General features: G+C 44.2%; 1 long non-coding RNA gene and 2 pseudogenes across 3 annotated transcripts in view; 1 reads left to right on the plus strand and 2 right to left on the minus strand.

Moving 5' to 3' along the window:
- LOC140628758 (uncharacterized) overlaps nt 1-1,320 on the minus strand; it is a 34,429-nt gene extending 33,109 nt beyond the window's left edge. For all 3 annotated transcript variants that reach the window (XR_012026744.1, XR_012026745.1, XR_012026743.1), the window contains exon 1: nt 1,184-1,320. This is a non-coding gene — a long non-coding RNA (uncharacterized lncRNA). The remainder of the gene's footprint in view (nt 1-1,183) is intronic.
- Nucleotides 1,321-1,453: 133 nt separating this feature from the next.
- Nucleotides 1,454-21,478, plus strand: LOC140628517 (E3 ubiquitin-protein ligase makorin-1 pseudogene; annotated as a pseudogene).
- Nucleotides 21,479-23,179: 1,701 nt separating this feature from the next.
- Nucleotides 23,180-25,797, minus strand: LOC140628724 (U1 small nuclear ribonucleoprotein C-like; annotated as a pseudogene).
- Between the last annotated feature and the right edge of the window lie 554 nt (nt 25,798-26,351).

The raw sequence follows: 26,351 nt of genomic DNA on the forward strand, positions 1-26,351 counted from the left end.
AATCACAAAGGTAAAAGATTTTACTTCTGAGACACAGACGCCAAACAGCTGAGATACCCAGAGACAACAAAGAGAGATCACTGAACACAACCTAAAAAAGATTCCAAAAATCTCTGCACAGAGAGTTCACAACTCGAGCCACAGGCTCCCCAAAGCAACAGAAGCCATACACACGGAGTCTACTCTTGCACCCCAACAGACCAACGTCTTCATCTAGAACACAACAGACATCTGCTCAGATAGGTCACATCCTAGAGAGACTCCCAAACCATGCAGACACCTCCCAAGCTAATGGAAAGACCTCAGAAAACAGAAAGAAGTTCAAGTAACTCAGAAACATCACAGAACCTTCAGATAAAGCCCCCAGACAAATCAGAGAACCTACACCTTGGATACAGACTCCCAAACAGCTCCGATGCTTTATACCTTAAGACAATGCCCCCACCCCAGGCAGCTCAGAGATATCACAACTTGAAACCCAGAATCACAAACAGCTCAGAGACCTCACACCCTAGGGTCCAGACGCCAACATAGAGATCTCAGACCCAGGGACACCAATGCACAAAAAGCTCAGAAAGTGCACCCCCAGATGAACAGGCACATCAGCCTAAAAGACCTTATCCCATAGCGTACACAATCCACTCAGACGGCATATCCCACTCACTCACAATCCCCCCAAAGGCTCAGAAACATCTAATGTACCCAAACTGCATCAGTACTGTCCTATCTATAGCGATACACATCCCCAAACTGCCTGACACTTTCCTTCCTAGACAGGGACGCCAAACAAGCGCACAGACCTCGCCCTGGACATTAATTGATTGCATCTGTACGATTGACAGTGCCGTGCCAGACGCACCCGCCTAGGCTTGTGACTGAGTTAGGGCTGAACAAGGCTGAAAGAGCTCACGTGAAGACGGCACGGTCACCGCGCGCGTCCAGCGCCAGACACTGGCTACAAGCCAGATGTTGCGCCGAACCTAACCACCAACTGGGACAGCATCTTCAGCCCCTCGAGGCAGTCGGTCGGTGAGTAGTTCGACTCGGGAGAGAAATTCTGAAAGGCCACACACAGGTACACGCTCGCACAGACAGACACAGACACAGACGCACGCGCGCGCACACACACACACACACACACACGGAGGCACGCATGCACAAAAACCACACACAGACCCCTCACCCTGAGCTCCCGCTCAGCCATGGTCTTGCCTGTTCCAGCCAGAGGGCCAGTGGGAACTGGCTAGGCGAAGACGGGGGCGGGGACTAGGGGGTTTATCCGGAGGCAAGGTGCGCCCCGGAAGGGCCTTCTCCCGCAATCTCGCCGGGACCAATCACCGCTTAGAAAGTATCTGACCCCGCCCCATACGTCGGAGAGCCAATCTCACACCCTGTTGCTGCCCAGCTGGACGAGACCAAGTAGAAACGGAGGGGTGGAGTCGGCGATGTTAAAATGGAGGTTGCCACCTCAGACTGGGTGTCCACTCGGGCTCAAATGCGTCAGGAGAATGGAATGGGACGGATGGGGAAGTACCCGGAGGGGCTCCTGGCGCCTGCGCTGGAAACCGTGGCTGATGCCACACGCGGGGTATGCCGACCCTCGGTGTTGTCCCATACCCAATGGATTATTCTAAAATCGGACGCCCCTGCCCTAGTGGTACCTCCCTCTAGGTGTGGAAGGTCCTACCTCTGTGCCCCTGAGAGGTTCGTCCAGTGACTCTTCCTGTTCCATCTCGCGCGCCCCTTGGTGGTGCGAACCTGGAACGGCTGGCTGATGGAGACAACCCGCTATGGGCCATTCTAAACTGGCCCCAAGGGGAGGGAGGGCAAAGCCAGGGTGCACACCCCACAGCTCCCTGCAGTCTTGGACTCGGGAGAAAATCTTCCGAAGCTGAAATTTAACTCCCTCCAATGGCCGCCATTGCAACAGGGAGCGTTACAAGCGATTTTCATGTGCTGGGCGTTGTGCTGGCTTTTGTCTCCCCAGGGAATGCAGAATGGGTCTAGTGGGGGAACCGGGCAGGACGGATTAGAGCACTGGACTGTGGTAGGGGCCTGGTGTGGGACAGGTCTCTGTGGTTGACTATCGGTAATAGATCAGAAGGAGAGCAGGAGCTTTGGTTCTCTTAGGGAAGGGGCCATCTCCCAGGAGGCCCGAGGACACTGAGAGAGTGAGATCATGTCCGCCGAGTTCATCACCATCCTGTCGCCCCTGAATATGTTCCCTAGGAAAATACTTTGGCGTGTGCAGCTATGGGTCTCACCACAGCCTTGCATTTATTTATTCATTCTCTTATTCATTCATTAATTCCCTCCAAGTTAGGTGTCAGGTAATAGTATGGATATTAGGAATACAATCCTCTGGAAATAGAAAAAAAAAAAAACACAAGAAAACCTTGGTCTCATAGAGCTTACGTTCTGTTGGGATCATACAGCACAAAAATATAAGAAGTTGTCAGGCAATTGCTGCGGTTAAATTTAAATCGGAATAATGAAATAGAGGGGTCAATTTCTAGAAACAGGTCAAGGAAGGTCTTTCAAAGCATGTGATCCCTGAGCGGACACCTAGAGGAGATGAATATCTGCAAGAAAAGTATCCCAGACAGAGGTAGGAGCCAGTGGAAAAGTGCAGGAGTGGACATTAGTCCAGGCTGTATGAAGTACAGTGAGGAGGCCGGTGCGGCTGGCTGAGCACGGTTGAGGGAGAGAGGTGATGGGGCCAGATCCTGTAGCACCTTCAGGGCCATGGTGAGGGCTTTGACTTTAACTGTTTGAGTCATGGAGGTTTGGGTTTTGGTTTTTTTGTATGTTGGTTTGGTTTGAGGGTTTTTTGTTGTTGTTTTTGGTAGAGAACCCCCTAGGGTTCTTTCAGAGGCCCAGGCCACCCAGTGTATGGGGAGCAGCTCCTTGCTTGTCCCAGTGGAGAACCTTTCTTCTACTCCTATGCAGCTGAACATGCCTTCCTTGGACAATTCCATAGACTCGTGAGCATCTCCGCAACAGTTCCCCATGAGCATCCATGTCAAAGGATAATAACCTCAGGAGAGGCCAGGCAAGGGCCCCCTGGCATGAGTGAGACCCTACCCAGGTGGGTAGCAACGGAGACAAAGTTACAAGCACAGAGATGACAGAAAGGAAGAACATTAGTGAGACCAGGACAGAGAGACTCTCTGGCAGCACACTGGCCCCACTGAATTTGTACCCACCTATGGGCCCTCAGCTCTGCTGTTGGATAATGTGCCTGTCTCTCCAGAGCAGAAGATGCCCCTGAGGTAATAACTCAGCTGCCTGTGGCCTGGCCTCAGTTGCATTGCCTTGACCTACATCAGGACCCTCTGCCCACAGGACAAGGACCTGTTTTTGTTATGGGGAGGCTTACGTTGTACACATGGTTCCTCACATCCCCTCATGCCCTTGCCTGCCCTCCTGCTGATCTCAGAGCCCCAAAATGCTGCAAGGAGGGAAATGAAGGCAGGAATCCTTAGGTTTGCTTGAGGCTTTAGGCGAATTGATGCACCGAGGTACTTCCCTCAGCTCTCTACCTTCCACCACCTCCTCCACATTTCATACATCAAGTATTGAGCTGGGGAACAGGGTGTGTGAGTGGGAGAGAAAGAGACCTCCTGAAAGTGAGTTGGTTACAGGATCCTGTGGCCCAGGGCAACCCTATCCATTCCCCCTTCCTGGTCACCCTCTACCTGGCCTTGCTGTGCTGAGTTCTGCCTGCCTCCTTCAGAGAGCTTAAGTCATCCAGTTTCTTCCTCCTCACGAGCTGAGATTGCCCTTCCTCCCTGAGCCTCAGCCTCTTCACCTGCAAATGATGATCTTCTACTTGGGGACCGGGCAGATTAACTGAGTTAATACATATATACGTAGGTTTGTCACAGGGTTTTGCCCCTAGGAGGGATGGGGGTAATGTTAGCAGGTATTCCTTTTATATGACTGAGGAAAGGCCCTCCCTGAGCATGGGGAGCCTAAGCTTTCATCCCTGTGGTAGCAGGGCGGGCATGGGAGAAAGCACAGCAAATGTGAAGTCCCTGACCTAGTGCTAAGCCCTGTGAGAGTGAGGTCCATCCTGCCTTCCTCTCAAAAACATTCTCGGATGCAGATACGTGAACTACCTCAGACACCCAACCCTCTGGACAAAGACCCCCTTCCCTCAAGTAGTTCAGAGACCTCATATCCTGGGATAGAGACCCACAAGTCGTTCAGAGACCTCTCGTCCCAGACACTAACCACAAACAGCTCAAAAATGTCACACCTGACAACATAGACCCAACTGGCTAAGAGATTTCCTTTAGGAAATAGCTCCCCTTCAGCTCAGAGGCCTCACAGAGCTGCCGGCTGCACTCTGTGACCTAGAGGCACAGCTCTTCAGCTCAGGGCTGCCATGTGGGCAGTGACAGTGAATCTCTGTTCCGTCCACCCTGTGGGGGAGAGGCCTGGTGTCTTGCAGCCCTCCAGCTGTCTGAAGTCAGCAGCATGTCATTGTCATTGGGAAATCAGGTTCACCGCAGGGATGGGGATTTCTCTGGGACTGAAGAGTTCTGAGAGTGACCTCTCAAGTCTAGATCCTGGGGATGACTGTTACCTGACCCACCCGGGTCACCTGTGTTCATAGTAACTTCTGCATCCTGCCCCTCGGGGTTAGGGTGAATCCTATATCCACAAAAGGAGACCCATGGATCCTGTCATCTCTGCCATCTCTTAGCACCCACTGTAGGATACAGTATCCTGGAGAGTGGAGAGGCCTCCCCTTCTCACTGCCCCTGGCAACCCCCTTAAATCCCTCTGAACATCCCTGTCTTTTCACCCAAACCACCTTTTCTGGTGGCAGCTGCTACACCCCTTCTCTCTGCAGAAATCTCCCTGTTCCCCTTGTCAGCCACCAGGCATCCCCTTCCACCCCAGGGGCCTCTTTAGCTCCCCTCCCCGGCCCTAATCACAGGGCCTCAAGTGCACCCTGTCTCTCCCCCTTTTGTCCTGTCAACCAGCACCCCAGCTCTGGCTCAGAGCAGCCACTCAGGGCCTTTTCTGTTCCCTGCAAGTGCACAACATTGGCAGGATAGAAGTCTTTCCTGCTACAATGCAGGGGTCTGTCATAAGGTCCCTGTTAAGGAGGAACTGGACATTCTCCAGGATGCAGGTGAAATGCTAGCCCCACGTTGGGAGTCCGGGGCAATTCCCCTGGGCTGAGGGTAAAGGGAAGGTATTCTGAGAGAAGGAGCTGCAGTAAGTGTCCCATCAGGATATGGGATGACGCTCTGCAGGGCTGGGTCTGTGAGCACGGAGAAGGGACCCTGGGAGGCCCTGGGGCAGCATGATCACATTAGTGTTCCAGTGGCTGTCATTATGGGCTTTAGCCTCTGGCCAGCTGTGCCCTAAGGTAGCAGGACAACCCGAGTCTGTTACCTGCTTTGTCTGGGCCTGAGTGTCTTCATCGGTGTGACATGGTTTTCTTCTAAGGGGGCCTAATGAGGATTAAGTGAGCTGGCACCTAGGAAGTTCTCGGGACCCTGTAAAATAGATCAGTGATCCCCTAACACTCAGAACCAGGTGCACAGGGTGCTTCTGACTCCTAGAGTGATCTCACTAAACCCTGTACTGGTGGGCAAGCATTTTCAGCCCTGTTGCCTGGACAGGGGACCACTACTGCAGAATGGCTCGAACTGGTCCTCCAGTCCCTCACTACGAATGCCTGCCCATAGAGCACAGCGCTTGATCATGTGAGCGCAGAGACTGGGCTTGGGGCTCCTTTCCTCTGTGCCCTGCAAGAGCCAGAGCTGGCAGTCTTCAGATGGACCACCAGAGCCACCCTGCATTCTTGCCTGCTTCATCCCACCCCCAGCCACCTTCCCCTCTGCCACCTCCCCCTCTGCCACCTCCCGTGTTATTCAAATGTGCAGGAGATGGTGTGGCAAAAATCGGACTGGAGTGGCCCCATGGGGATGTCCTAGAATGGGTGTCTGCCCATGCTGGGCTTGGGGCCTGGGGTGTGAGACGGCATCATCCTCACCTCTGTCAGTGGTTGGGGCTAATCACCCTGGGGCAGGGTGGACTTATTGTCCCTCCATACACAGTATTTGTATTGTTACATAATAAACACACCCTCCCCTGTGGTACATCCTGTAGTGTTTGTGGTCCATCTCTGCACCAGCGTGCTAGGTCTCACAGGCCACAGTTTCATCTTCACACCTCATCCCTGGTCCACCCCTAGGAGGTGACACCACAGAGGGGCTATTTCTCACTTAAGTCCTGTGGATCATTCTGGTGGTTCTGATGCTCATGTGAAACTTCAAGATCACCTGGTGGTCTTATTCAGGCATGATTGCTGTGCCCCACCCCCAGAGTTTCTGATCCAGTATATCTGGGTTGGGGCCCAGGAATTTTCATTTCTAAGCAGGCGCACCCTCCCTCCCAAATGACGGAGTGAACTCTGATTCCCATCTCTCTCCACCTCATTACTAGTGAACCAGTCCTTTCCTGTCTCTCACCCTCCTCACCCCACCACACCCCTAGATAACAGTCTTATCCGTAGGCCCTAAAGATCTTGATGGGGTCACATTTGTAAGTGTCTAGTACCCTGCCTCAGAGCTCCTGCCCCAGAAAGATGTGAGGATGCTAGTCAATACACTTTTCTTCCCCTGGACCAGTTAGGGATGGCATCGTGGCAGCGTGTATCCACCTGAAAGAAACCTTGCAATGCTAGGCTCATGAGGACAAGGACTTTTTCTTTTCAATATCCTTAGTCTCTGTAGTGCCTAGCACTACATAGTATAATGGGCACTGACTGGGATTAGTGAATGACTGCTCTTTGACCCAGCAATTCCCTTTAAAAGAATGTATAATCATCACCCACATGATCAGAGCTGTATATTCAAGGAAGGTAGTAGGTTTCAATCAGGAGAAACCTCTAAGTGTCCATTCATAGTCAGTGATTGTTGGATGGTAGCTAAGAGATGAAGGGTTCATGTGTTACCATGGAGGGCCCACTGGCTATGGAACTGAATGAAGGGACCAGTTTACACTGATCAGAGGGATCTTTTCAGGATATGCCAATAATGGGGGAGAGAACAAATGGGAGACACTCATAATGGGACCTGGGGTGAGTGTGTGTGTGTGTGTGTGTGTGTGTGCACGCACACACACGTGCACACACCCACACATATGGTTTAAATATAGAGAAATATATTTGAAAGAAACACCCTGAAGTAACTCTAGGGGTAGGCCCAGGCAGGCACTGATGTATTGATGGAATCTTTTACACTTGGCCCATATTCACATGTTATTTGAGGGACTCTTTTCTCTTAAGATTTTATTTATTTATTCATGAGAGACACAGAGGCAGAGGCATAGGCAGAGGGAAAAGCAGGGTCTCCATGGGGAGCCAGATGCAGGACTTTATCCCAGGACCCCAAGATCGTGACCTGAGCCAAAAGCAGACGCTGAACCACTAAGCCACTCAGGCGCCCTGAGGAACTTTTTATAAAGCAAAGTCATGTGATGAAATCAATACCTGCTCCACAGAGCATTTGTTTGTGAGGGCGTCTGAAGGGTGTCCAGGAACAGAGTTCTCAAACTTACATGTACTGGGACGATGTAGCAAATGTACATAAGAGAACCCAGCTCATCTCAAGGTGTGGAAGAGCAGCCCTTGGGTATGATACATTCCCTGTCGATCAGCCTCTGGAGTGGGTACTAATCGCGCCCCCATCTGAGGGTGCATCCACAGTGCAGCTACCACCCACTATCCTTGCAGGAATGAGATCCCTGTAGGGCCAACGGTTGTGATTTTCCCAATGTAGCCAGAAATCTGAGTACTTGTCATCTCCTGTTGTTGTAAATGATAGAAATAAATTAAATTCACAAAATCGTAGTTCAGCTAGCTCTGTATAAGTCATACAGAACAATGTGTCTGGGAGTGAGATTGGTTCTGAGGCCTCTGTTCCAAGACAGATTTTCCTGAAACCCTTCTGGATCCCTTTCAGAACACAGCAAGAGGTTGGGAAATGCTATTAAAATGATAAATGTATGTACCAATGCATCCCAATTCTTTTTCTCCTTTGTTCTTAAGTCCTGGATCTGTACTCTGATCCCCACTGTCTGGAGGGCATCATCGCTTGCTCTCTAACCCCTTCATCTTCTTGATGTGTTTTCCCAGTAGTCACTGCCCCCAGCAGCCCATTCTGATTGCTTCGCTGAGTTTTCAGTCCCAGCAGAGCCCCTTCTGGAATGGACCACTCCATGCCCTACCCTTATCCCTGGCAGTGGCCTGGAACTTGGTTTCTGGTGTTCTGAGTGTCAGCCCCAGCTTGTTCTCTTCATATCAGCTGTGTGACTGGGGATCTTCCCTCACTCTCTCTGTGCCTCAGTCTTCTCCACCATGAAATAGTGCCAGTCCTCATAGGTTGTAGTGAAAAGCAAATGAGATGGTCCCAGCAAGGGTTTTCACAGGGCCCAACACAGAATAACAGAAGATAAACACTAGCCCGTATTATTATTGTTTTTGTCATTATTATCGATTCCAGATTTAACTCCGTTTAATAGTCATAACATACTTGAGAGATGGTTATTATTATTAAAAACTGTTGTACAGGTGAGTAACTGATATACTATGTATCAGCTAACTGTCTCACTCAAGCTCACCAGAGACAGGAGAAGAGATGCCAACACTCACTCCCAGGTATGTCTGACCCCGGAGCTCCTGTCCATCACCCCTGGTTGTGCCTTTTTTAATAGCAGTGTCTGTGACAGCAGTAGCTGCTGTCATCATAAAGATAGCCAAAGCCAAGCAAAGACCCTGAAACAAATATGGTCCCCACAATATAATGTGGAAAGACTAGATATCCAGAGTACTCTCAACCTCAGTCAGTCACTCCTCCCTGTACATGCCCCATGGGCTGTAGAATTCATCCTGTGGGTCTTGTTGTCCAGAAGCCTCTTAGCTACTTGCAGAATCATGTCCAAGGCTGATCTAAGCAACACCCACCTCTCCCTGCAATGCCACGTGGGACATGCTGAGGTCCCATGTTCTAGAGACCCTGCTCCTGGATCCAGTTGAACCTTTACAACCTCCTTCCTGGCACTCTTCCCCTCGAGTGGGTGCAAAGCCCATATTCACTCCTGATTCTGTTGATAGAGCAGTGAATGAGGAGACTTATGTACCAAAGGGTTAGACAACTTGCCCAGGGTCCCCCTGCTAGTCCACAGCAAAGCCTGGATTCACACACTGTACTTTGTGACTCTAGGTATACAGACCTAAACAGCACTCCCTTCTGTCTCTAGTAGCAGATGCTCTTTAATGGTGCATACATGCCACATGCTTTATTACACAAAATTGTCTAACATCCTCATTATCATAAATAGTGGTAATTGTTAGGATAGCAACACCTTTACATTGATAGAACTTTGGGAGTTTCCTTGAACCTCTTCATCACAGGACACGTGTGTACATGTCATTTGAGAAAGACAATTGATCTTTTTAAAAAATATTTTATTTAAAAAAGTGTTATTTAAATTCAATTTGCCAACATATAGTAAGTATAACACCCAGCACTCATCCTGTCAAGTGCCTTCCTTAGTGCCTGTCACCCATTTACCCCATCCCCCACCCTCTTTTACTTTTTAAGATTTTTTTTGTATATTTTTTTATTGGAGTTCGATTTGCCAACATATAGTATAACACCCAGTACTCATCCCGTCAAGTGCCCCCCTCAGTGCTGGTCACCCAGTCACCCCATCGCCCCACCCACCTCCCGTTCCACTACCCCTTGTTCGTTTCCCAGAGTTAGGTCTTTTTAAGACTTTATTTATTTATTCATGAGAGACACACAGAGAGAGGCAGAGGGAGAAGCAGACTCCCTGAGGGGAGCCTGGTGCAGGACTTGATCCCAGGACCCCGGGATCACGACCTGAACCAAAGGCAGACACTCAATCACTGAGCCACCCAGGTGCCCTGATAGCTGATCCTCTTAACGTAGAATTCAAGGATTAATTCAAGACTGACTTAGGATTTGTGTCTGGCCATGATGGAGAAACAGGTATGGACTTATCCTCCCACTCTAAATAATTTTTAAAAATTGGAACAGATGATTCTTAGACATGGTAAAACAGGCAGTTCAGGACACTGATACCTGAGAGAAGGGGGGAAATGAAGTAAGTAGTATAATATCCCCCATCTTACTGCCTGAAGAGGGTTTTCAGGCCTCAGCCCAGGGAGAGGAAACCCAAACAGAGGCCCATGGCCTCCCAGAGTTGAGGAAACAGTTGAGAATTCAGGGAGGCTAAGGCAAGTAAAATTCCTTGAGTAGAGGACCAGCAAAAAGAGAGCTGCTTGGAGGGCAGAGAACTGGAGAGAGAGAGAGAGAGAGAGAGAGAGAGAGAGAGAGCATGTACTCTGGAGATCTGCATAGGATTCCCCTGGAATCTCCAGCTGAATTCTGATCAGTGCATATGTATGAAGAAATTACCCAAGTCATGGAAAAGTACCACCGAAAAAGAATGGGTGGAATAACCCCAGAGTTCACAGAGGGATGGAAATAGTTCACCTTCTCACCTACCAGAGTAAGAAAATCCCCAAATATGCAGGGTATGGGGTAGATCTTTCAGTCAGTTATTTTCTCAGTACTCAATAAATTTTATCCTGGACTAAAGACTGTTCTGATTACATCTAATAATGCTAGAAAGCAAGCCTCAAAAGGATAAAAGTTACATGTTTCCATGTAACTTAACTGCATCCCAGCACATTCGAAATTGCTTAAAGGAATTATTACTATTATAAAAACCAGAACCCAACAGGTAAAATTCACAATGTCTGGCATCCAATAAAAACTATTAGGCAGGGGTACCTGGGTGGCTCAGTTGCTTAAGCATCCCACTCTTGATTTCAGCTCAGGTCATGATCTCATGAGGAGCCCCACCTCAGGCTCTGCACTCAGCAAGGAATCTACTTGAGATTCCCTCCCTCTCCTTCTGCCCCTCCCCTCCTCTCTAAAATAAATAAGTAAATCCTTTAAAAAAAACTATCAGGCATGCACAGAAGAAGAAAATGCAACCAATAATGAGGATACAAATCAATCAATAGAAGTAGATCCAGAAATAACACAGGTGATAAAGTGAATAGACATGGACATTAATACAGCTATTATAAATGTATTCTTTGTGTTGAAAAAGATAAAGGAAAGAGTGAGTATGTTAATAGGAGACATAAAGTTATTTTTAAGGGATTCAAATTGAACTGCTAGAGATAAAAAATATATGGCCTGAGATGAAAATTACATTGTATGAGGTTAACAGCAGATTAGACATTTCAGAAGAAAAGATTAGTGAACTTGAAGACATAATGGGATTTAAAAAAAAAAACTTCCAAAATGAAGCACACATAGGAAAAAAAAAAAGCTTTGTTAAAAATGAATGGAGCAATAATGAGCTATAGGACAGCTTCCAATTGCTTAATATACATATTATTGGAGTTGCCAAAGGGAGGTGGACAGAAAAAATGCTTTTAGAAATACTAGCTGAAAAATTTCCAAATTTAATGCAAACCAGAAACCTACACCCAAAAAGCTCAATGAATCTGGAGTGCAAGAAATATACAGAAAACGACACCAAATTACATTATAATCAAAATGATTAAAAGCTGTAAAGAAGAAAAAATCTTAAAAGATGACAGTGGGGAAAAAGAGATTCATTATGTTTCAAAGGTAAAATATAACAGCACATTTCTCTTCAGAAACAATGGGAACCAGAAAACAGTGGAGCAACATCATTAATGTAGGGAAAGAAAAAAATTGTCAAAATAAAATTGAAAACAGAGAAAATAATTTTCAAGAATGAAGACCAAATAATGACTTTTTTAGAGATACAGACTCAATTCATCAGCAAATATGCAGGGTTAAAAAAAAGGTTCTAGGGATGCCTGGGTGGCTCAGTTGGTTAAGTGTCTGACTCTTGATTTCAGCTCAGGTCATGATCTCAGAGTTGTGAGATGGAGCCTCACGTTGGACTCCACATTAGGCGGGGAGCCTGATTAAGATTCTTTCTCTCCCTCTGCCTCTCCCCCATCCCACTCATGCTCTCTCTCAAAAAAAAAAAAAAAGGTTTTAAAAATCCTTCAGATAGAATGAAAATTATGCCAGATGGAAATTAGGACTTGCACAAAGAAATAGCATCAGAAATGATAAATATGTGATAAATATAAACCATCCATTTCTTAATTTTAAAAATAACTTTAAAAATTGACAGTTTAGGGCAAAAATAATATATCGGGGAGTTATAAGTAAAAGCAAAATATATGCCAACAAAAGCAAAAAAAAAAGCCTAGAAGAAATAAAATAGAATTATATAGTTGTAAAATTCTTATACTCTATTCAAAGTGGTATAATATTACTTTAGAGTATATTATGATAAATTGTAATATATATTATAAACCCTGAATTGACTACTAAAAAGTAAGAGTATAGCAAATAACCCAACAAATCAACAAAGAGGTAAAATGGAGTAAAAAACCACTACATTAATCTAAAACAAAGCATAAAAAGAGGATACTGGGAGCCTGGGTGGTTCAGTGTCAGCCTTCTGCTCAGATCATGATCCCAGAGTCGTGGAATGAAGCCCTACATCAGGTTTCCTGCTCAGTGGGGAACCTGCTTCTCCCCCTCCCTGTCTGCCTCTTCCCCCCACCCCCACCGTGTCAAATAAATAAATAAATAAATAAATAAATAAATAAATAAATAAATAAATAAATCTTTAAAAAAAAAGAGGATACTGGGAATGAAGAACAGATGGGACAAATAGAAAACAAATAACAATATGGAATGTCTAAACCCAGACATACCAATAATCATATTAAATGTGAAGAGTTTAAATGACTCTATTAAAAAACAATGATGGGACACCTGGGTGACTCAGTGGTTGAGCGTCTGCCTTCAGTCAGGTTGTGATCCTGGGGTCTGGGAATCGAGTCCCGCATTGGGCTCCCTGTAGGGAGCCTGCTTATCCCTCTGCCTATGTCTCTTCCTCTCTCTGTGTGTCTCTCATGAATAAATAAATAAAGTCTTCAAAAAAAACAATGATTGTAGGATTACATAAAAGAGCAATATTCAATTGTATGCTGCCTGAAAGAAACCCAATTTGAATGCAAAGATACAAATAAGTTAAAAGTAAAAGGACAGGCCACTCAGGGGATTCCACTTCCAGAAAGGCAACATAAGTTCTGCGGACTAGTAAAAATTATTGTTTTACAATCAAAACATTTAAAGTCTCCAGAAATTGTCCTAAGGGAATACAACAAATAAGGAAATATTTATTCAAGAAAATCTATTAAATCTCACAGTGAGAGTCTGTGGCACTTGAGCCATGACCCACTCCATCCTCCACCCCCCAATTCAGGTAGATGGAAGATCCACTTTGGGAAGATGTGGCCAAAAAAAAAAAAAGGGAACTCTTTCTCTATTCAGCTCCCAATCAAGGGATATAATATCTCACTGGAAAAGGCCTGATACCAACATTTCTCATCCACTGCCACTCTGTTGCAGAGGCCAAATTCCTAGTGAAAGTGTCTGAAAGGTCTGGTATTCCCTTCCTCCATCTAGCCTCCACTCCTAGGGTAGAAACCTTACCCCAGGCACAGCAGGCCAAAAATACTAGAGCCTCTATAGCCTTTGCCCCAGCTCACTCATGAGAAGAGGTTTCAGCTGGGAAAAGCAGAAGTTATGATCCTCACTCAGTGCCTGGAGCCGTGGCTCAGAGATTTTGCCCAAGAAGAGAGGCAGTTCATAAGGGAGAACTCCAGCTTATCCTCAAAGAAACTGATTTTATTTGAAACAGGATCTGTAGAAGTTCAAACTTAAGTATACTCTCAAAAACAATGGACATCCTGCTGATAAGCATTTAAGAAAAAGCTGGTGGCTCTCTGAGAGCAACAAGCTAAAGTGACTAGAGGCTCTAGTCAGGGCAGTTAGAGTGGGCTCTAAATCCAATGACAGTTGTCCTTACAAAATAAAGGTGGAGGGAGATTTGAGACAAGGAGATGAAGGCAATGTGAATACAGAGGCAGAGATTGAAGTAATGCATCTAGTAGCCAAGGAATGGCAAGTATTACTGGAAGCCACCAGAAGCTGGTGAAAAGAGGCATGGAACAGATTATCCTTCAGAGTCTCTACAAGGAACCAACCCTGCCTATACCTTGACTTCAGACTTCTGCCCTCCAGAATTTGACAGAATAAATTTCTATTGTTTTAAGCTATAGAATTTGTGGTGATTTATTATGGCAGCCTTAGGGAATGAATACAACCATATTGCGGACCACAAAACAAAGTTCCATAAGCTTAAAAGATTGAAATCATACAAAATATTTTCTCTCAACACGATAGAATTAAATTGAAGATAAATTTTTGAAAGATATTTGGGAAATATGTAAATATTTTGAAGCAAAATAACACTTCTAAATATTGTGTCAAGGAAGAAATAAAAAGGGGTGACAGAAAAAAATTCTCCGGCTTGATTGAGATATGATTGACAAATGGAATTGTAGGGAGATGGGTGGGAGGATGGGTGAAATAGGTGAAAGGGATTAAGAGCGCACTCATTGTGATGAGCACTGAATAATGTATAGAATCATTGAATCATTATATTGTACACCTGAAACTATTATAACACTGTTAATTGTACTTGAATTAAAAGTAAGTAAAATTTTAAAAAAGAAAAAAATAGTGTACAACATGATGATTTGATATGTTTGCATTGTGAAGATATTCCCACCATCATGTCCATTGCCTCACATATTAACCTGTTTGATTTTTGGTGGTTTCTTTTTTTCTTTCTTTTTTTTTTTTAGAACATTTAAGTTTCACTCTCTTAGCAAATTTCAACTATATAGCACAGCATTAGTGACTATAGTAGTCCCCATGTTATACATTATATCCTCAGACCTTATTCATCCTATAACTGAAAGTTTGTACCCTTTTACCAGCTTCTCCTTATTTTCCCCACCTCTCAGCCCCTGGCGACCACCATTCTACTTTCTATTTCTATAACTTCAACTTTTTAAAAAATAGATTCCACATATAAGTGATATCATGCATAATGCTCTTCAAGTTCATCCATGTTGTTGCAGATGGCAAGATTTCCTTCTTTTTAAAGTAGGTTTCTTTTATTTTTAAAGATTTGTGCATCCATTTTTAGAGAAGGGGGAGGGGCAGAGGGAGAGGAAGAGAAAGTCTCAAGCAGACTCTGGGCTGAGCATGGAGCCTGACATGGGACTCCATCCCACGACTGGGAGATCATGATCTGGGCCAAAACCAAGAGTGGGACGTTCAACTGACTGCTCATACCACCCAGGTGCCCCAAGATTTCCTTCTCTTTTCAAGTTAAATAGTATTCTTCTGTGTGTGTGTGTATGCATATATATGCACATATATAAATATATATAACTTTTGTGTATATGTATGTGTATACATGTATATATGTAATATATATACATATATAATGCACACACAAGCCACATTTTCTTTACTCATTCATCTGTTGACGGACACAGGTTGTTTCCATGCTTTGTCTATTGTGAATAATGCTGTATATATGTAATAAAGAACTTGTATCCAAAATATGTAAAGAATTCTGAAAACTCAATAATAGGAAGTTAACTCAATTTTTTTAAATAGGCAAAAGATCTGAATAGACGCTTCATTAAAGAAAATATACAGATGACAAACCTGCATGTGAAAAAAATGCTCATCATCATTAGTCATTAGGGAAATGCCAATCAAGACCACGATTAAGTACTACTACGCACTTATTAAAATGACTAAAATGTGAAAGACTGAGGATAGCAAGTTTTGGCAAGGATATGGAGGAACTGGAAGTCTCATACACTGCCGATGGGAATGAAATAGTACAACTATTTTGGAAAACAGTTTAACTGTTTCTTACAAAAATGGGATGCCTGGGTGGCTCAGCGGTTGAGCATCTGCCTTCCACTCAGGACATGATCCCGGGGTCCTGGGATCAAGTCCTGCATTGGGCTTCCCGCAGGGAGCCTGCTTCCCCCTCTGCCTATGTCTCTGCCTCTCTCTGTGTGTCTCTCATAAATAAATAAAGAAAATATTTTAAAAATTAAACCTACATCTACTATGCAATTCAGCCTACTCATTCTTATGTATTTACCCAGGAGAAATGAAAGCATATGTCCATTCAAAGCTGTGTGCACCAATCTTCACAGCAGCTTTTTAAAAAAAGATTTTATTTATTTATTTGACAGAGAGAGAGAGAACTAGCACAAGCAGGGGGAGCTGCAGCAGGAGAGGGAGAAACAGGCTCCCCACTGAGCAGGGAGACCAACACAGGACTCCATCTCAGGACCCTGGGATAATGACCTGAGCCAAAGGCAGCCGCTTAACTAACTGAGCCACCCAGGTGCCCTCATAGCAACTTTATTTGTAATAGACAAAAACTAGAAACAACCCAAATGTCCATCAACAGGTGCATGGATGAAGAAATTGTGGTGTATAAATACAATGAAATACTACTCAGCACTAAAAGGAATGAATTATTGACACACGCAACCTCAAGGATGAATCTCAAACTATGCTGAGTGAAAGAAGGCGGGCAAAAAAGAAGAAAACATATTGTGTGATTCCATTTATATGGAATCTAGGAAATGCAAATGGATAGGTTAGTAAACTTTAAGATGGATTGGATGTGGGGTATGAAAGAAAGAGGAGTGAAGAAGAACTCTAAAAATGTGGCCTGAACAACCAGAAGGATGAAGTTGCCAACACAATAAGAGAAAGCCTGGAAGAGGAGCCAGTTTTAGGGGCAAGGTCAGGAGTTCATTGTTAGTTGTGTTGAGTTTGAGAATGCCTATTAGACATTCAAGTGGAGATGTTGAGTGGAAAGTTGGATATGAGAGTCTAGAGATCAAAAGAGAACTGGGCTGGTTAAAATTTGGAAGACTGATTCCAAGACTTTCACTCTTAACCACAAATATGTCTCCTAGCCTCCTGCTCTTCCCCTCCAGTCCATCATTCCTGCCACAGTCGGAGGGACCTTTCTAAACTGCAAATTCGTCCATATGATGCCCCCGTTGTAAAAATAAGGGGACAGGGACGCTTGGGTGGCTCAGTGGTTGAGCATCTGCCTTTAGCTCAGGGTGTGATCCCGGGATCCGGGATCGAGTCCTACATTGGGCTCCCTGCGTGGAGCCTGCTTCTCTCTCTGTCTGTATCTCTCATGAATAAGTAAATAAAATCTTAAAAAATAAGTGGACAAAAACAAATGAGGAGAGAAAACAGTCTTTCAGTAGCATTCCAATTCCCTAAGGGATAATGTCTCATTTTTTATTCTGGCACCCTAGGACTTTTGTGACACATCCTTTGCCTTACCAACCGACCCTGCAACCTCAGCTTTCCCCTCCACCTCTAAATGCAGCTCCCTCTGACTCAGCCTTCCCAAAATGCTACCAGTTCCCCGATCTTCACCATGCCCTCCCTCTGCCGGGAAGCTCCCTGTCTCTTTCTGTCTGTCTCTATATATCTTCTTAGAGAGATCCTATATTCTCATCCTTCAAAACTTACCTTCAGCATCTCAAAGTCCATTTATCCATAACTCCACATGTATAGCCCTCATGGAGAGCTTGTTCTGCAACTCTACCTCATTTGTCTGTCTCACCTATGAGGCTGTGATCTTCAGGTTATTTTTCTTTCATTTACAGGCTATATATATACAACTCAAGTTCCCAACAATGCCAGTGGAACCAATTTTTTAAATTGTGGTATGTTTATACAATGGGATGCTACTCAACAATAAGAATGAATTATCTTCAGACAGCAGAGTGGATAAATCTCACAAACATAAGTAAAAGAAACACATACTCCATTAGCTTTACACTTATATAAAGAGCAAAAATAAACCATGCTCTTAGAAGTCAGACTAGTGGCTACCCTAAAGTAGAAAGTGACCGGTTGCGGGGGGCGGGATGTTGAACACAGTTGGGGCTTCTTGAGTACTGGTCATGATCTGTTTCTTGACTTGGATATGTTCACTTTGTGAAAACTTATCAAGTTGCCCATAATTTTTGTGTGCTTTTGTGCGTGTTACCCTTGAATAAAGGCAAAACTAAACTAAGGTGGTTAACCATAAAGACAAGCAAAGAAATTACCAGTTGTACTTCAACAACAGAAAGAAAGGATGAAAGAAGAAAGAAAGAAAGGAAAGAAAGAAAAAGAAAGAAAGAAAGAAAGAAAGAAGAAAGAAAGAAAGAAAGAAAGAAAGAAAGAAAGAAAGAAAGAAAATAAGAAAGAAAATAAGAAAGAAAAAAGAAAAGCAAGGAAATAAATACCATAACATTCAGGATGAGAAGAGAGGGAACCATGACTGACAGAAGTCACCCAGAGGACTTCTAGGGTGCTGACAATGTCTATTTCTTAAACTGCATGGTGGTTATATAATTAGTCTTTAAAAATGAATGTATGTTTTATGTACTTTTCTGTATTATATTTTACCACTAAAGTGTTTTTATAAGTATATACATTCTCAGGATGTATTTGTAAAGCAAATAGCTATATAAATCTTCCCGTCCATGAATCAGAGTATAGAAGAAATATCTAAAATATTATCAATGTAATTTTATATCTGGAGGAAGTAGAAAAACAATAAAGCCCAAATTTAATGAATGAACTAAATGACATAAATGAGCAGAAATAAACAGCATCAATTCTTGATAGAGATCATTTGAATGCCTAGAAAGTAGGCATAGAGTGAAAATAAATCAACATCACAAAAGGCATATGCAAAAGTCCAACAGGTAGTATTTTGCTGAATGGGGAAATCTGAGAGCTTTTCCTCTGCTGTCAGGAAGAAGACAGGGATGTCCATTGTCATCGTTACTCTTTAACATAGTGTTGGAAGTCTTAGCCTTAGCAATGAGACAACAATAAGAAATAAAAGTTATCTAGATTGGCTGAGAAATAGTTGAACTTTCACTATTTGCAGATGACATGATAATCAATACAGAAAACCTCAAAGACTCCACCAAAAAATTGCTAGAATAAATGAATTCAGCAAAGTTGCAGGATGTAAAATCAATGTACAGAAATCTGTTGCATTTCTGTACACTAATAATGAAGTAGGAGGGACGCCTGGGTGGCTCAGCAGTTTAGCACCTGCCTTTGGCCCAGGGAGTGATCCTGGAGTCCCTGGATCAAGTCCCACATCAGGCTCCATGCATGGAGCCTGCTTCTTCCTCTGCCTGTGTCTCTGCCTCTCTCTCTCTCTCTCTCTCTCTCTCTCTCTTTGTGCCTCTCATGAATAAATAAATACAATGTTTTAACAATGAAGTAGCGACAAAAATTCCAGGAATCAATCCATTTATAATTGCACCAAAAACAAGATACCTAGGAATAAACCTAACCAAAGAGGTAAAAGATCTGTACTCAAAACTATGGAGCACTTATGAAGAAAATTGGAGAAGACACAAATAAATGGAAAAAATTCCATACACATGGATTCAAAAAACACACCTTGTTAAAATGTGTGTACTAGGGGATCCCTGGGTGGCGCAGCGGTTTGGCGCCTGCCTTTGGCCCAGGGCGCGATCCTGGAGACCCGGGATCGAATCCCACATCGGGCTCCTGGTGCATGGAGCCTGCTTCTCCCTCTGCCTGTGTCTCTGCCTCTCTCTCTCTCTCTGTGACTATCATAAATAAATGAAAATTAAAAAAAAAAAATGTGTGTACTACTCAGAGCAATTTCCACATTTAATGCTATCCATATCAAAATACCACCAACACTTTTCAGAGACCTAGTACAAACAATCCTGAAATTTGTATGGAACCACAAAAGACCCTAAAGAGCCAAAGTAATCCCGAAAAAGCAAAGCAGGAGGCATCAGGATTCTGGACTTTAAGCTATATTTCAAAGCTGTAGTCATCAGGACTGTGATTCCGGGCAGCTCTTTCAGCCCAGGAACCCAGTCCCTTTGTTTTGATAAAACCACCTTTTTTGAACTGAAGACATCTCAAGAATTCTTTCTTGGCCATCAGCTCTGAGTCCCCCACTTCAACCCATATCAAAAGCAGGAAGAAAAACTACAAGCTAAGGTATTTCATGCACGGGTTTGTAAGGAAGGAGATAACTGTCGCTACTCTCATGACCTCTCTGACAGTCCTTATGGTGTAGTATGCAAGTATTTTCAGTGAGGATACTGTATTTACGGAGACCACTGCAGATATAACATAACAAGTCATTGAAACAGGAAGAAGTGACTGCTGCAGATCTAACTGCAAAATCATCCCTTGCTGCTTCTTCAAGTCTCTCATCGGGAGTTGGACCAGTTGTTGAAATGAATACAGGCAAAGCTGAGTCCAGAAGTTCAAACTTTGCTACTGTCAGCGCAGGTTCAGAACACTGGGTGAATGCCATTGAGTTTATGCCCAGGCAGCCTACTGTGGCTGTACTGCCCCTTCCTTCACTGAAGCACCCCCGCAGGGGTCAGTGATGGAGGAAGAATCAGAGAAAGAACAGACAGCAGTGGAAACAAAGAAGCAGCTTTGCCCCTGTGTTGCAGTGGGAGAGTGCTGGTATGGGGAGAACTGTGTGTATCTCCACGGAGACTCATGTGACACGTGTGGGCTGCAGGTCCTCCATCCGATGGATGCTGCCCAGAGATCACAACATATGAAATCTTGCATTGAGGCCCATGAGAAGGACATGGAGCTCTCATTTGCTGTCCAGAGCAGTAAGGACATGGTGTGTGGGATCTGCATGGAGATCGCCTACGAGAAAGCCAACCCCAGTGAGCGTCGCTTTGGGATTCTCTCTAACTGCAACCACACTTACTATCTCAAGTGTATTAGCAAGTGGAGGAGTGCTAAGCAATTTGAGAGCAAGATTATAAAGTCCTGCCCTGAATGCCGGATCACATCTAACTTTGTCATTTCAAGTGAGTACTAGGTGGAGGAGAAAGAAGAGAAGCAGAAACTCATTCAGAAATACAAGGAGGCAATAAGCATTAAGGCGTGCAGGTATTTTGATGAAGGACTTGGGAGCTGCCCATTTGGAGGGAACTGTTTTTACAAGCATGCATACTCTGATGACTGTAGAGAGGAGCCACAGAGACAGAAAGTGGGAACATCAAGCAGATACCGGGCCCACGAAGGAACCACTTCTGGGAGCTCATTGAGGAAAGAGAGAACAGCAACCCCTCTGACAACGAAGAAGAGGAGGCTGTCACCTTTGAGCTGGGCGAGATGTTGCTTATGCTTTTGGCTGCAGGTAGGGACGACGACCTGACAGACTCTGAAGATGAGTGGAACTTGTTTCACGATAAGCTGGAAGATTTTTATGACTTAGATCTATAGCAGCTTTGCGTGGTGTATGACCTGGTCTGCTGAGCCTCAGAGAGTAGCTGTCCCCTGTGCTGGTGTGGCAGTGCCCGTGTCTCTCCTAGGCAGGCCTATCAACTCCAGGTGCTGTCGTGATTATTTTTTTTAAAAGCTCTTATTTATTTAGTCATGAGAGACACAGAGAGAGATTGAGGCAGAGACACAGGCAGAGGGAGAAGCAGGCTCCATGCAGGGAGCCTGACGTGGGACTTGATCCCGGGTTTCCAGGATCACACCCTGGCCTGCAGGCGGCGCTAAACCACTGAGCCACCCGGGCTCACTGAGCCACACAATAATCCTGTGTCGTGATTATTTTTACCCAGGACCTGTCTTCTCAATCCCTCGCCTTCCCCCATGGAGTGTGTTGTTTTTCTCTGTTTAAAAAAAGTTACAAAAATAAACCTTAAAGCTAGTTGTTTTGTAACATGAATTTAACTGTTAGTTAGCAGCGTAGTTTTGTTGCGTCATCTGTTTTCAACCAGATTCACACAGTTCTAGGGTAGTTTATGGACTCCACACTCAACTTTGAGGTCCCCAGGTTCAAAAGTAACAGCGGCGGTCCTGCTTTGGGGTCCAAGAATAGAGGTGACGGGTGTCGGATCGGAACCTACTACAGACTCACAAGGTGGATACTCGAGGTTTCTGGTGAAATCTGCACATCTGTGTTTTTATCTCTTCCCTACCCCTTAACTCCCACCTGTGCACTTGTTCTGTGGTTTTGGTCTCTTGTTTAATTGCACACAAGTAATACTACTGGGTAACCAGAACCAGGTGCAAATGTGTTGAGTTTTACTGTGTTTAGCACAATGGGAAAATTGGTGAAAGAACACATATAAAGAAGATACAGTGTATCTGTATACAGATATACATTTCATTTCAATGAATACATTTCATTTCAATTTCAATAAATGAAATGCTGATCTGGAAGTGGACTTCCAAGGGCTATAGACTTGGTGTGTGTGAGTGTGAATATAAGTGTGTGATAAGCTTCTTGTCCCTGCATAGATGCTGTGTTCTTAGCCTTAGTGGAAAAACTCAGGTTAGTGGTTTCAGCCTAGTGTGGCAAATAGATTGTAAAGGACAAAACAGTATATTGGTAGCTGTAAATAGAGCAGTACTAGTTCTGTCTATATATATAGAGAAATGGGCTTAGCCACAGAGGTTTAAATTGTCTGGTTGTCCCATATAGTAACAAAAAGCAGGGCTCGGATACACAGTTGTATTTAATGTTTTATGGTCTCCCAGCCTTTCCAGCCCAGGCACTTTTGGACAAATGTTTGTCCTTGTTTGAGGTTTTGTTGTTGGGTTTTTGTGTTTGTTTTTGTGGATATTTGCCTCATTCCATCCCTGAGCTTTGCAGGTTGACAGATGTGATTCCTAACTTAAGTTTAAGGTGTTTCTTGTAGTGGAGTCATTGGTTGGCAGGAGTTAAGTCATGCTTTTCCAGTAAAGGGGGGATGGGGGTCATTATCCACGAGATGAGCTAAAATTAAGTTGTTAGAAGAATTTCTTGATTGGAAATTTTAGCTTTGAGTTTTATCGCTCTATTTCCTAAAATAACTTGGAAGATGCTCCTCGTTTGTTCATCTTCTGCTTTGATTCCTTGGATCCCACCCATTCTTTCACTTTAAGAAAAAACGAGTAATTGTTGCAGAGGTCTCTGTATTTTGCAGCTGTCCTTTTGTAAGAAGCACTTTTCCCAAATAAAACAATTAAAAAAAACACTGTGATTTGGGAGATCTTGATTCTTGTCTCATGGAGTCAAAGAATGAATCTCGTGGACAACGGAGTGTGAGTAAAGCAATATAAGTTTATTAAGCAAAGATATAGAGAAAGCTCTCAGAAGTGAGAGAGGTCCCAACAGGGTTTCCACAGAGGGCTTGTAGTGGCAGTCTTTTATTGAGAACTGACTGGGAATCTTGTGGCCTTGAGATTTTTGTGCTATCTTGGTTTGAGTTAGGACTGGTGATAACATCTTTATTGGCCTATTTCTTCTTTGTGGTCAGGTTATTCTTTATTGATCACAGATAACTGTCATAAAAAATGCCCCCCCCACACACACCTAGGGCAGGGTGGTCTGGCTTGCTCCCTTGTCTCTGGTTTCCTTACACCTCAGCATTTTTGGGATTTCTGTGAGTCTGATTCCATGGCCCCCTACCTTGCCATGTTTGTCCCTAACTCAACTGTATGGTAGTGGCACAAAAACAGACACATAGATGAATGGAACAGAATACAAAACCCAGAAATGGATCCACAGCTATAGGGTCAACTAAGAAAGCAGGAAAGAGTATCCAATGGAAAAAAGACAGTCTCTTCAACAAATGATGTTGGTAAAATCAGGCCACTTTCTTACACCATACACAAAAATAATCTCAAAAATGGATGAAAGAGGTCAGCCCGGGTGGCTCAGTAGTTTAGCACTGCCTTCAGCCCAGGGCCGGATCCTGGAGACCCAGGATTGAGTCCCACGTCAGGCTCCCTTCATGGAACCTGCTTCTCCCTCTGCCTGTGTCTCTGCCTCTCTCTCTCCCTCTCTGTGTGTCTGTCATGAATAAATAAATAAAATATTTTTAAAAAATGGATGAAAGACCTGAATGTGAAACAAGAAACCATCAAAATTCTAGAGGAGAACACAGGTAACAAACTCTTTGGCCCTAACTGTAGCACCTTCTTACTAGACATGTCTCTGGATGCAACGGAAAAAAAACAAAAATGAACTATTGGGACTTCATCAAGATAAAAAACTGCTGCACAGCAAAGAAAACAACAAAACTACAAGGCAGTGTACAAAATGGGAGAGGATATTTGCAAATGACATATCTGAGAATGGGATGGTATCCAAAATTTATAAAGAATTTATGAAACTCAAAACCCCAAAATTAAATAATCCAGTTAAGAAATGGGCAGAAGACATGAATAGACATTTTCCAAAGAAGACATCCAGACAGCTAACAGACACAAAAAACGCTTAACATCACTCATCATCAGGGAAATACAATTTTTTTTAATACAATTTTTTTTAAAAACTAAAACAGTTGACAGGGCAGGCCCGGTGGTCCAGTGGTTTAGCGCCACCTTCAGCCTGGGGTGTGATCCAGGAGACCTGGGATCGAGTCCCACGTAGGGCTCCCTGCATGGAGCCTGCTTCTCCCTCTGCCTGTGTCTCTGCCTCTCTCTCTCTGTGTCTGTCATGAATAAATAAATAAAATCTTTAAAAAATAATAAAACAGTTGACAATTTTATTTTCACATTTCACAATACAAATGAAAATTGCCTTTTTTTTTGTCCCACTACTCTCCTGTAAAAACTATTGTTTCTTTGATAGGAAGGGGGAGCAAGTCTTCCTTGTTATGCTTGTAGAAAACACCCAGAGTCACTGCACCATGATCTCCTGGTGAAGTAGAACAAGTAATATAAAATGAATATAAAGGGGTTCCTGTCTCTCCTTATCTGTCTGGTCGAGTCATTCCTGGCTGAGTGAGCACCATCATGGGACGGGCAGGAGGTCTCATCATTGGGGGCCCAGGCATCACTGGTATGTGGCCTCCCATAGGTGGCCTCATTCCAGGAGCAGGTCCCACTGGCATCATCCCAGGAGGAGGAAAGCCCATCATTGGCATCATGGGAGGGCCCCCCCCATATGGGGCACTGGCATCATACCAGGGCGAGGAGGACCCGGGAGACTGGGGGGGGGGGGGTGGGATCATTCCCCCTGCAGGAGGAGGAGCAGAGAATGGAGTAGGAGGTATCTTTCCTTGTTGAAATGCAGCTGTTGTTTTGTCGATCAGGCTCTGAGCCTACTCTTCCATCCATTTCTGATAGTAGTCTTTCACATTCTCTTTGTGTTTCCTACCACTGCAGTGTGTTTTTCTCACAGATGGAGAGTCATGGGTGAGGTATGTGTCGCAGTAGTCACAGTAAAACTTAGACATGTTGCTCTGCAGGCCGTTGGCCACTCCGTCAAGAAATACAAATTAAAACCATGACGAGATATCACCTCACACCTCTCAGAATGGGTAAAATTAACAACACAAGAAACAAGAAGTGTTGGTGAGGATGTGGAGAAAGGGGAACACTTGTGCACTATTGGTGAGAATGCAAACTGTTGCAGACAATCAGGAAAACAGTATGGAGGTTCCTCAAAAAGTTAAAAAGTTGGGATATAGCAATTACACTACTAGGTATTTACTGAAAGGATACAACAATACAGTTTTGAAGAGGTACTTGAATTCACGTTTATAGCAGCATTGCCAACCATAGCCAAACTACTATGGAAAGAGCCCAAATGTCCACCTACTGAGGAATGGATAAAAAGGTGGTAAATATATACAATGGAATATTACTCAGCCACCAAAATGAATGAGATCTTGCCCTATGCCATGATGTGGATGGAACTAGAGTATATTATGCTAAGTGAAACAAGTCAGTCTGAGAAATACAAATACCATATGATTTCACTCATATGTGGAATTTTAGAAAACAAATGAACATATGGGAAGGGAGCAAAAAGAGAGGGAAAGAAAGCATAAAAGTCTCTTAACTATTGAGAACAACAGGGTTGATGCAAGGAGGTAGGTGGGGTATGGGCCAAATGTGTGTGATGGGAATTAAGGAGGGCAGCTGTTATGATTAATGATGGGGTAACAGAGGACTAGCTGAGGACAAAGCAAAAGCCCAGGGCAGCACACTGACAAGTCCTTGAAACAGGCAGGGGTTGGGGGGGCAGCCTGGGTGGCTCAGCAGTTTAGCACCTGCCTTTGGCCCAGGGCGTGATCCTGGAGACCCGGGATCAAGTCCCACGTCGGGCTCCCTGCATGGAGCCTGCTTCTCCCTCTGCCTGTGTCTCTGCTTCTTTCTCTCATGAATAAATAAAATCTTAAAGAAAAAGGAAAAGAAACAGGCAGGGGGACATTCCTCTATGAACTCAACTACCTCCATGTTAATACTTTGTTAAAAGCAAAAGGCAACCTT

Source organism: Canis lupus, chromosome X, assembly GCF_048164855.1.
Source record: "Canis lupus baileyi chromosome X, mCanLup2.hap1, whole genome shotgun sequence".
Taxonomy (NCBI): Eukaryota; Metazoa; Chordata; class Mammalia; order Carnivora; family Canidae; genus Canis; species Canis lupus.